Here is an 11,890-nt window from a genome sequence, read left to right as displayed (position 1 = left end):
GAGCACGACGGGAGGGCGTCACACCCTGCGCGTCTCGGTGCTGCCCCCTACCGGGAGCGCGTGGGAGAGCGCCTGCGCATGCGTGCTCGGGAAACCGGTCTTTAGGGCTTGGCGTGGTAGTGGAGTGGCTTGCTTGCTTTGTGGTGATCGTTTTCCCTTCTTGTAGTTTTTATTTGGGGGTGGCGGGGGTGGGTGGCCTTACCCTCAGGAGCGAAGATCTGAACCCGGGACCCCGCGCTGCTTCCTGTTGGGATGGGGGGGCGGGTCAGCCTGTGTCGATGTATGCACGCAGAAATGCAGAAATGGTTGTGCCAGGCAGAAAATGACCACTGACGACACACTGTCCGAACCGGACTTGTGAATCAATCTGATGAGGCAGATTGGAAACCGATGCTTAGTAAGAAAGGGGAGGTGGGTGGTGGTGGTGCAGGCCTTTAATCCCAGAGGCAGGTGGGTCTCTGAGTGCAAGGCCAGCCTGGTCTACAGAGCGAGGTATCTGTCGAGTTCCAGGACAGCCAGAACTGTTACACATAGAAACCCTGCCTCGAAAAACCTAAAATAAATAAATATGCCACTGCTCTTTTGGGAGTGTTGAGGAGAGCCTATGGAAAAAAAAAAGCATCTTTCCCGACATTCTTTAACAAAAACGGAAACACATTAGATAAACTAGCATCTTGCATGCATTATCACCAAAACGAGTCAACGTATACTTTTAAATTTAATATGTTTTAGTGTAATAACCTAAACGGGCTAGGGGTAGGGTGCTTGGCCAAGGTACTTCACAAATTCTGGGGTTTTATTCCTCGACACCAAATAAAGCTAAACAAACCCACACACCAAATAAACAAGCCGGGCATGGTGACTCATGCCTGTAATCTCGTGGAGGCTGGGACAAGAGAATGGGCAGTTGTAGACCTTTATTTAAGAAAATAAAATTAGCCTGGCATGGTGGCGCACACCCTTAATCCCAGCCCTTGGGAGGCAAAGGCTGCAGATCTCTGTAAGACCTTACCACTCAAAAAATAAAATTAAATAACAATAGGAAAGTGGGCAGACAGGGCTGAGGCCTGTCCTTCAGGGACACACAGCAACAGTGATGCTGTTTGAGACCACGCAAGACACACTAGCTGAAGTTCAAAGAAAACGAAGAATGAATGTCAGCACTGAGCCCGGACTCAAGGTACAGCAGGAGACACTGAAGCATGTTTCATGTCTCCCTGGAAGAGCAGTCAGGCCTCCTCACTCAGTTGCACGTCCGTCCCAGGGTCACCTGTTAATTATAATTAAATGGGGGGAGGGAGATGGGGCAGAGCAAGGGATATCAAAAGCCATGCAAACAGAAAGGGCGGTGGCCAGCAGCTGGCCTGGCCAAGTGACCCATTAATAGACATCTGTCTTCTGTCTAGTTGAAAGGTAAAATGTATAGTCACTTAAATAAATAGAAGGCTGTTTTCAAAGTGTCCTCACAGGTTTTATGGCTCTGGTCACAGTGTAACCTGGCTCTATCTAGTATCTTTTCACTGCATTCCAGGCGCCGGCCCCCCTACCCCTTACCCCACCCTCCACCCCCTCCCGTCCCCCCCCACCCCACCCCCATTCCCAGACGTGCAGTTTCTTGTCCTTCTAGGGATCTCAAATCGGTGACCCTCACTCCTACCTGGTTTCCCACATACAAGTTTAGACCGTTCCCCAGTGTAGACAAACATTCATCCAGTCTCCAGTGAAACAGTCTGAGCATTGGCTTGCTGAACATTGGAAAGCAAGCCCCTTCGTCCCCCAAAATACTGATATTCACCTTCAACAAGGAGATCCTATGTGACTATAACCTGATAGCTAAGGACTTAGTCATGTCTCTGTGCCTCTTGTAGAAGCACGCACACACGCATGCACACATGCACGCACGTTCTTCCCTGGGAAGTTTTAACAAGACATTTTTTTCCCTTCTTCCTACTCTAAGAACTCATTTTCTCTCCCCTAGGATATTCTTTTTACGTATTCAAAGTCATGCAGTCTCTTAGGAGTTAACGATCATTCAGGAAATAATCTTCTATATTACTGTACAAAGAGTTGCTAATGGATTTATATGTTACTCTTCCTGGACTGTTTGAAGTTTACATATGACTCTAGGCTAACAATTGAGGTGTGGGAAAAGGATGAGAATGTTCCTTAGAAGAGCATCAGGATATTTAGGAAGCTTTAGTAATTTAAAAGAAAAAGAGGTTCCAGGGGAAATGTCAAATACAATCAATGCAAAACTTGACAAAAGGATGTAACAGACTTCACACTCCTGATGCTCAGCCTCAGGAATTATCCATTCAAGACTGTCTATCCCATTCTGTATTTTGAAGCAAATTGTAGGAATAATTTAATCTGCAAGTATTTATTATACTTGTGTAAAACACAATAAGGGCATTATTTTATCTAATAACAACATTATCCTTTAAAACACATTGGTCATCATTCAGATTTCTAATTATCTCATAAATACCACATCATTTTTTATTTCTATACTCTGGTTTAATGAATCCTGTAGCACTCTGTATTTCTCAAGAGTTGGTGTTGCATATGAAAACTGATCAGATGTATAGACTCAGTATTGTTTCTATTATAAGGAGGATAACTGATTTCCTTTCTTTTTATGGTTTAAACAAACATGATGCATAATCTAAATTCTTTGTGTGGACCTTGCAAATGTCTCACTGGGGAAGATGTTTACTGCCAAGCCAGACAATCTGAGTTTGATTCCAGGCACTCACACAGTAAAAGGAAAGAACCAATTCCTGGAAGTTGTCCTCTAACCTGCACGCACACACACACACACACACACACACACACACACACACACACACACACACACACGTTTGTGGCCCTATCTAGCAGTCCTTTAACATACAGTTGTACACCGAATTATACAAACACCGTTTTTCCACACACAGTCTCATCCTGTCTTTCAAGAGTACTGACATAATTTATTCACATCAACTCACAAAATTATGAAATATGCTTAGTTACCCATTCAGAAATATTTACCTTGCCTTGTGCCAGGTGCTATGCCAGCAGATGAAGCAAGGATAAGATCCATAGCAGCCTCCTCAGGGAGTGCTCTGTGTTGTCTGTGTTCAGAGAAGCATGAAGATGGTCACAATTTGCTGTGATAAATGGGGACACTTGGAGTCCCATCACGATGAGCAGCTGTTGATCAGGGCATCCACTGAACTGTCTGTAGAACATCCCCTGACTACATAAGCAAAGATCCGTGGGCTTTAAACGGGACCCAAAGGATACACGTCACAATCTATGCTGGGATTAGACTTCACACTCCTCACTGGGCAGAGAGAAGGTCAGGTTGGCTTCAGAAAATGAGATTATGTTTTTTCTCTCTCTCTCTCTTTCTATTCCTAAAGGGTAGCCATGAGCTGGAATATAATAACTTTTTATTTTCAGTCTTTTGAGACAGAGTCTGAGGTAGCCTACATCGGCTTTGAACTCAAAATCCTCCAGCCTCAACGTCTTAAGGGCTGGAATCACAGGCAGAGAGAGCCCTCCCCACAAGCTATAGCGACCCTTAAAAAACAAAAAACAAAACAAAAAAAACAGTGACCTTAAATAAATGTTCTTCCTGGGAATTGACTTACGAGTAGATCTAAACTACAAATGAAAATATTTTGTGTATTTGCATCTACCCGATGCGAGGACAGGTTTCAAGGGCTGCAGGAGATAGTTTTGCATGGTGCCCTCTACTGGAGGGCTGTGTAACTGCACTCTGCTTTCCATGTTTTAGGGTGATGGTGCTCACAAGTATACACAGAGCAAGGTTATTGGTTTATCAAACAGGAGGAAGTTACTATGTTGCAGTCACAGCATCAGGCATTAAGGGCTTGAAAGATTCAAACTTCAGACTTTTCCTTTGAAGATCTCAAGCCCCGGGAGACAAAGCCATTCGCAAATAATTACATTGTTGTAGGCTGAAAAATGCACCAAGGGCTACAGGAACCCACAGGATAAAGTCATTCAAGCCGTGATGCAAAGAATGGAGAACTTCTTGCATAAGGAGGGGGCGGCAAAGAGGATGCGGAAAGTGAGGGTTTCCGGGGTTAATGTGTGAGAAAGAATGTTACAGGCAGAGGGACTGGGATGGGCAAAGGTGCCCGGGTACGTTTGGAAACTGCAAGTGTCCTGTAGACTTCTGGGAAGGGGAGTGGAGCTGTCAGAGAGTCAGGTTTGAAAGGCCTGGATGCCTTGCTGAGGAATTTAGTTTTGGTGACATAGAAGACAAGAAGCTCTTAAAGGATTTCACCCAAAAGAGTTACATGATAAGATCTGGACTTCAGAGAAAGCACAGTGATGCCTGGTATGTGTGAAAAGGCCATTACAGCTACCCTGCTCATGCTTTTCTGAGTGTCACGATTTGAGACTGTTGTGAACTTGTTACCATTAAGCAGTGAACAGCCACGTCTGTATACACCCTGCCTCTGTTGATCGATGCGTGGGTATAGTTCCACATGATGAGGCCCAGGGGCGTCTGAGGGGCTTGCTCTCAGTATGGGCTCAGACACCCTGCATCAGGACGCCCATGTTAGCCTCGAGACTCCAATTAGTCTTGCAGGTGTAAAGGTCCTGGAAGAGGCCAGATACACGTGTATGGTGGGAGCCCAAGGAGAGTTGCAGGAAGCTAGAAAGCCATGCGTATCTGGGAGGGACCACCAAGCAAAGATGGCTGCCTTGGCTCGACTATGGCTTGTCCTCTTCAAAACGTGTGTTTAAATTTTATTTCCAGTGTAAAGGTGTGGGGCTTACAAGGGCTCTGCCCTCAGTAGTGGGATTAATCCTGTTCTCGGGAAACTGGGCTAGTTCTCCAGGGAGCCAATGAGTTTTTGAGGGACCGGATCAGTTACCATGGAAGCACAGTTACTGCAAAGAATGGCTGCCTCTTGAGCATCACCATGCTCTTGCCAGAGGCCAGCACCATGCTCCTGGATTTCCAACCTCTAGAACGGTGTGCTAAGCAGGCTTCCTTGTTTGTTTTGTTTGCTTTTTCAGCAACAGAAGATGAACCGAGCAAAGGATGGGGAAAAAAAAATCACTTACCAAAATGCAGAAAACGGAGATCTAGACCCCCTGAGAACAGAGACCCAGGACCCTGCAAGTAGGTATGAGGGGCACAGCAGAGGAGGAAGAGAAGGAGTGATGGCCAAGACAGAACACTCCCAGAAGAGAAGGAAAGGCGACACTTGTTGACTGATTCCTCTCAGAAAAGAGGTCTGTAATGGGGCTGAGATGGAGGGTGCTGGACTGGGGTGTTCCCAGCACAAATCCCACCTGATGTTCAATGCCAAGTAACTTTCACACTCCATGTTTGCCGTTGGACTCAATATAGGACCTGGAAGTTATTTGTTGGCTGAGTGATTATTGATTTTTTTAATAGATTTCTATCTTGTGTTTGAGCATTTTGTATGCATGCGTGTATGTTTTTCATGTGCAGGCTTGGTGCTCATGGAGTTTAGAAGAGAGTGTCTGATTCCCTTGAACTTCAGGTGCACATGGTTGTCTGCTGCCTCGTGGGTGGTGGAAACCAAATCCAGGTCCTTTGTGAGAGCAACAAGGGCTCTCAACCAGAGTCATTTCTCTAGTCCCAGTAATTACTAGATTTTACAGCACTGTGACTAACAGAGAAGGCTCAGTGAGTGTAAGCACTTTGCCCTGCAACACGAGGATCTGAGTTCGAAGCCCCAACATCCACATAAGAAACAGGCATGGGCAGAGACAGATGGCCGTGCAGTCAGCTGAAATGGCAATGTGAGAGACTTTGCCTCAAAGGAATGAGGCAAAGAGTGATAGAATGGGGCTGGAGAGATGGTTCAGCGGTTCAGAGCACTCACTGTTCTTCCAGAGGACCTGGGTTCATTTCCCAGCGACCACATGGTGGCTCACAACCTTCTATGGCAAGATCTGGCATAAAGGTGTACATGCAGAAAGAGCACTCATATACACAAAATAAACAAACAAATCTTTTTTAATAAAGAGTGATAAAAGGTATCTAATATCTTCCTCTGGCCTCCACATAAATGCACACGGCACCTGTATGCATGTGTGTATGCGCATAGGCATTCACACACACACACACACACACACACACACACACACACACACTTCATGGGTTGGCCAGCTTTTAATCATTTTAATGTATCAACTTTAAAAGAATGTATGTTTAAATATTGTATTCAATGTATCTTTAATGTATCAGTTTTAAAAGAATAGGCAAGTTACAGGTGCTGGAGAGACAGTTCAGCAGTTTAACAGCACTTGCTACTCTTCCAGAAGTCCCAAGTTCAAATTCGAGCACCTATGTTGGCCAGCTCCCAATCTTGTATGACTCAAGCTCCATGGAATCCAACATCCTTTTCTGGCCTTCACAGGCAACCTCTACACACACACACACACACACACACACACACACACACACACACACACAGAGAGAGAGAGAGAGAGAGAGAGAGAGAAAGAGAGAGAGACAGACAGACAGAGAGAGATTAAAAATAAGTATTAGAAAAAATAAGCAATTTATAAAGAGCAAAGGCATTGTCACCTTGGAGACTGAGACGGAAAGACGCACTTATTCCATGGGCTGGAGTCCTGAACTAAAAAAGAAGAAAGGGAGCTGAACACCAGTACTTGTCTCTCTCTGCTCTTTGACTGCAGGTGCAATGTGACCAGCTCACAATCCTGTCATCATGCTTTCCCCATCAGGATGGACTGTGCCCCTCAAACTGTGAGCCACCATCAGCCCTTCCTTCCTTCCTTCCTTCCTTCCTTCCTTCCTTCCTTCCTTCTTTCCTTCCTCCCGTTGCCTCCATCAGGTGTTTTGTAACAGTAACAAAAGAGTTATCTCAGCTCACAGTTGGGGAGGTCTGTGGCCCTTTGGGCCTTTGCCTCCTGGGTCCATGCAGAGGACGCACATTCTGGTGAAGGCTGTGCTATACCAAAACCTTTTGCCTCAGGCTCAGGATGGAAGAGAGTAAGGCAGGGGCCCGAGCTCTGTCCCTTTCATCTGAAGGCATCCCAACCATCCTCAACTTTCATGGTTTCTATCATTTCCTGATAGGAGCACAACCATGTGGGCCTTTGGTGTACTTTTTTTTAAAGGTTTATTTATTTATTATGAACATAACAGCCTGCCTCCATGTCTGTCTGCAAGCCAGAAGAGGACACCAGATCTCATTATAGATGGTTGTGAGCCACCATGTGGTTGCTGGGAATTGAACTCAGGACCTCTAGAAGAGCAGTCAGTGTCCTTAACCTCTGAGCCATCTTTCCAGCCCCCTTTGGTGTACTTTTAAGACTCTTAGAACAGAAGCCAAGCCTTCAAGACATCACAACACATATAATAAGTTCATGTACATATGTATATATAGATACATATATATTTGAGAACTTCATCCATGCAGATAATACATTTTAATAATAGTCACTCTTCATTTCTCCCTCAGCTACTCCCAAATCTACCACCCTATGCCACCTCCTACAAAATGCATGTCCTTTTGTTTTTTCTCTCCAGTCCTCTGATTTCAATGTATACTGTCCCTGTATTCATGGGTGTGAGGCCACACCCTTGAAGAAAGCTCACTCTCTGTCAACTGCCAATGGTTCCTGAGCTAGGGACTGGGGCTTATGAGCCCCTCCCGCTCTATGCTGGGATACTGACAGATTTGATCTGGTTTGGACCTTTTGCAGGCAGTCAAAGTTCTATGAATTCATGAGCTCAGCCAACCTGTCATGTGACTCCCTGACTCTCACAATTTTTCTTCCCTCTCTTCTGCCATGGTTCCTGTTCTAGCTAGTTTTATGTCAGTTTGACACAAGCTAGAGTCATCAGAGAAGAAGGAGCCTTAATTGAGAAAATGCCTCCTTGAGATCCGGCTGTCGGGCATTTTCTTAATTAGTGATTGATGGGGGAGGGCCCAGCACATGGTGGGTGGCATCATCCCTGGGCTGGTGGTCCTGGGTTCTATAAGAAAGCAGGCTAAATGGGCCAGGGGAAGCAAACCAGTAAGCAGCACTCCTCCATGGCCTCTGTATCAGCTCTTGCCTCCAGGATCCTGCCCTGTCTGAGCTCCTGCCCTCACCTTTCTTTGAGGATGAACTGGTGTATGAAACTGTGAGTAAAATAAACCCTTTCCTCCCCATTTGGTCATGGTGTTTTGTAACAGCAATAATAACCCTAAGACAGTTCTTGAGCTGTGTGTGTGTGTGTGTATGTGTGTATGTATGTCTGTGTGTGTGTGTGAGAGAGAGAGAGACAGAGAGAGAGAGAGAGAGAGAGAGAGAGAGAGAGAGAGAGAGAGAGAGAGAGAGAGAGAGAGAGAGAGAGAGAGTCTTTAATGAAAGTGCAAAGCTGGAGTGACTAATATAGCCTGGGATGTCCTGACCTGGATACAGTTGGATACAATGCAGCTTTTCCGAACTCATCCATCATAGGCTGTCTTGCTTCTGGAAACCATGACTCCTCTTAGCACAGTCAGCCCGTGTGACGACTTGTGGGAAAGAAAGGGGGTGGGGGAATCCCGAGGCAGGCATTATGATCCTATTTTGGTTGCTGGGCGGGAGTCCAGCCCTTTGTACCTGCTAGCCCAGTGCTTTACCACTGAGCCAAGTCCCCGGCCTTGTGGTCTTACTTAAAAAAAAAAAAAAAACTAAGTTACGATTGATAATGTTAGCAACTTCTGTAGTCACAAATGTTAAAAGGTAGAGAGAGGCGGAAAGATTATGAGTTCAAGGTCATCCTCTACAACTTGCTTGCTATTCTGTTGCTGTGACAAAAAGCAACTCCAGGAAGGAAAGGGCTTACATTTCAACACCACAGTCGATCGGTTGCTGAGGGAAGAGAGGAGTTCAAGGAGAGCCTGGAGGCAGGAACTGAAGGGAAGACTAGGGAGGGGGAGGGGGAGCCACTTATTGGTCCGCCCCACGGCTCACCCAGTCGGCTCCTTACACAGTCCAAGACCACTTGCAAGGAACTGGAACTGCCCACAGTGCGCTGGGCCCTCCCACATCTATCGATAATATAAAAAAAAATGCACCACAGACACGCCCACACGCCAACGTGATGGAGGCCATTCTTCTGCTGAGTTCCCTTCTTCCCAGGTGACTCTCTTGTCTGTGTCAGGTTTGCAAAATAAAACAAACAAACAAAAACCCAAAAAACAAAACAAACAAACAAAAAAAACTAACCATCATAGTAACAAAGCAAGCGTGAGGCCAGCCTGGGCTACATGAGACCTGGGTCTATAATTACTATCCGCTTTCATTAATGCTCCCTGAAACCAGGGGTGGCTCTTCAAAAAAACAAAACAAGCTTGGGAAGCTGTTGAAGGAAACATCCAGAGAATTGTGCACTGCTGATTGAAAAATGAAAACCCCAGTCTTTTGTCTGAGAAGGGGCAGGTGAAGCTTAAACAGTCTGGGAGCAGTCCCCCAGCTTTGCCCTCCTGTTAAAAGGACTGGGTTGTTTTGAGGTCAACGATTGCATCGATGAGCTTCTATAAGAAGTCATCCCCCCCACCACCAAGGCTGTTCCCAGGCTGACTTGTGATGTCACAGGCTTGTAATTCTGGCTTTCAGGAGGCTGCGGTAGAAGGGTCTTGAGTTCAAGGCCAGCCTGGGCCACATAACAAGATTCAGTCACAAAACAAAACAAAGGGGAAAACAATGAAGAGATGCTAATTCAATCCTGGGGCAGCCTGGCTATGCTGAAGGACAGCCAACCTTCTCCCCATTCTACCAGCTCCTGATGCTTCCTTAGCTCTGGCTGCCAAACCAGAAGCAACTGCTGCTGCTGCTGTTCTGGGGACCCAAGAGCGTGGCCATGTTTCTTGATTCCACATGACGTCACGGAGAGGCTGGGTTGGACAGAGGCTCACCACCGGCTTTGTGCTGTTTCCAATGGTGTCCCCTTTCCTATGGTATGCTCATGGACCTGGGCCAACCAAACAGAGTCTGGCCTCTCCTGCGAGGAGGTCCTGTGTCACCAAGCCTCTTTCAGGCACCCCTAGTTTACTAGCTCATCTGATACGTTCCGGTGACTCTGAGTCTCAGAGTCTAGGTTGGTAACACCAGTGTGGGCTGTGCTTAGGCTGTTGAATGGCATTTGCTGTCTAGGCGATATTTCTATTAAGTTAAACTGCGAATGAAACAGCAAGTGTTGGGAAGGGTGTGTGTGTGTGCAGAGCAGCTGCCTCTGAGTATAGTGTGTGAGCAGGTGTGTGACTGTGTGTGTGTGTGTGTGTGGGGAGCCTCTGACTGAGGGTGCGTGAGTGTGTGCACACGCATCCTGTGAAGAGGAGGGGGTGTGCTCTGAGGACCCGCTGGCATACTCTTTCCAGGGTTCATTCTTGTGATTTCCTGACAGAATCTAGGACAGAGTCAAAATGAAGGAATTAAAGATGGATTCTGGGTGGAGGGGGAATTTATCATCACTTTTTATTTTTTTAAAAAAAGGATTTATTTATTTGGGTGTACATATCTGTGTTTGTGTGTGAGAATGTGCCTTGTTGCCCTTAGAGGCAAGAAAGGGGTATCGGATTCCCCTCCCCCAATGTGGAGTTACAGGTGGTTGTGAGCCCAATGTTCTGGGAACCAGACTGGGGTCCTCTGGGGGGATAGCAAGTCATCTTAACTGTCAAGCCATCTCTCTAGCCCCTAATTTTCTTATTTGACATCATCAGCAGTCCAAAATTCTTGAGCACATAGGCAGAAATCCTGCTCTGCCAAGAGTGGCCACACAGAGATCTCTGCAGATTTTGAAAACCACATAACAGGCCAGATACTCATCACACTGTAGGTGTGTTGGGAAGCCCTGCAGCTGTGTGCCAGGGAATCCAGAGAGAGACGCTAACCCTGTTGTTATGAACAGGTTGACTTGACACAGCTCAGAAACCCGGTGCCTTTCCCCTTGCTGCAGAGTCATAGAATGAATTGTTCTGTAGATGCGCTCCTCATCTTGTTCTGTAGAGGAAGCACAGCCTGGAAATATGACGAGGAGGATCCAAAGCAGGGCCTCTCAGAGCGCCCTTGGGCTACCCTGTCGTGGTGTGAGCAGCTCCTGGCAAGGTCCTCACTCCCGGGCACAGCCACTATCCTGCAATAGCCCGCCCTGCAGAATCAAAGAAGCCTTTCTCCTAGTGTCAGAGCCCTTGGGCTGAGAGAGAGACTAGGGCTGGGATCGTAAGTAACTCCAGGCTTCCCTATTTCTCAGGTGCTTCTAACCCAGCAGACAGACATCCACATGTCTCAGGAGACTGTGTGTTTGTGAGGGTGGGGGGGGTGGGGGTGGGGGTGGGGTGGGGGGGAGGCTGGGTGCCTTTTCCTGCAGGAGAATGGTCTGGGAAGGTAAAACAACAGTCAGGTCCAAAGCAGCACGGGGTGGGGTAGGACTGGATGAGCTGGCCACCTCCTGGGAGAGTGAGGTAGGTGTTTCTTCCGAGAAGTGAGGTTTCTTTGGGGCAATGAGAAAAATTGCTCTTAATGATGCTAATTACAACAGGGCACTGTTCTCTCTGCGGAACTTTTCATCTTCAGAGGGTGCCCAGGCTGCAGCAGGAACGCTTGACATGAAAGTATCTAGAGCTTAAGAACTGAAGTGGAGGGGTTGTGCTCACATGGATGGCCCCATGCAGGCTGGCCCAGTGCCGCCTGGGTCCTCCAAAGTGACCTGCAGAACCAACACCCAAGGAATGTCTTGATGCAAAGTGAGGAGCTGGCCGAGGGGGACATCTGTGTCCAGCAGCTGCCCACTCCATCCCAGTGGGATTGGGGAAGCTGTGGAACAAGCGACGGTTCTAGCTCAGGTCCCCAAAACAATAAATGCCTGGGTAGGTGTGGCTATAAAACCAGA

The sequence above is a fragment of the Mesocricetus auratus genome, unplaced genomic scaffold (assembly GCF_017639785.1).
Source record: "Mesocricetus auratus isolate SY011 unplaced genomic scaffold, BCM_Maur_2.0 Super-Scaffold_100676, whole genome shotgun sequence".
In the NCBI taxonomy this organism is placed as follows: domain Eukaryota; kingdom Metazoa; phylum Chordata; class Mammalia; order Rodentia; family Cricetidae; genus Mesocricetus; species Mesocricetus auratus.
This window is presented reverse-complemented; position numbering follows the sequence as displayed.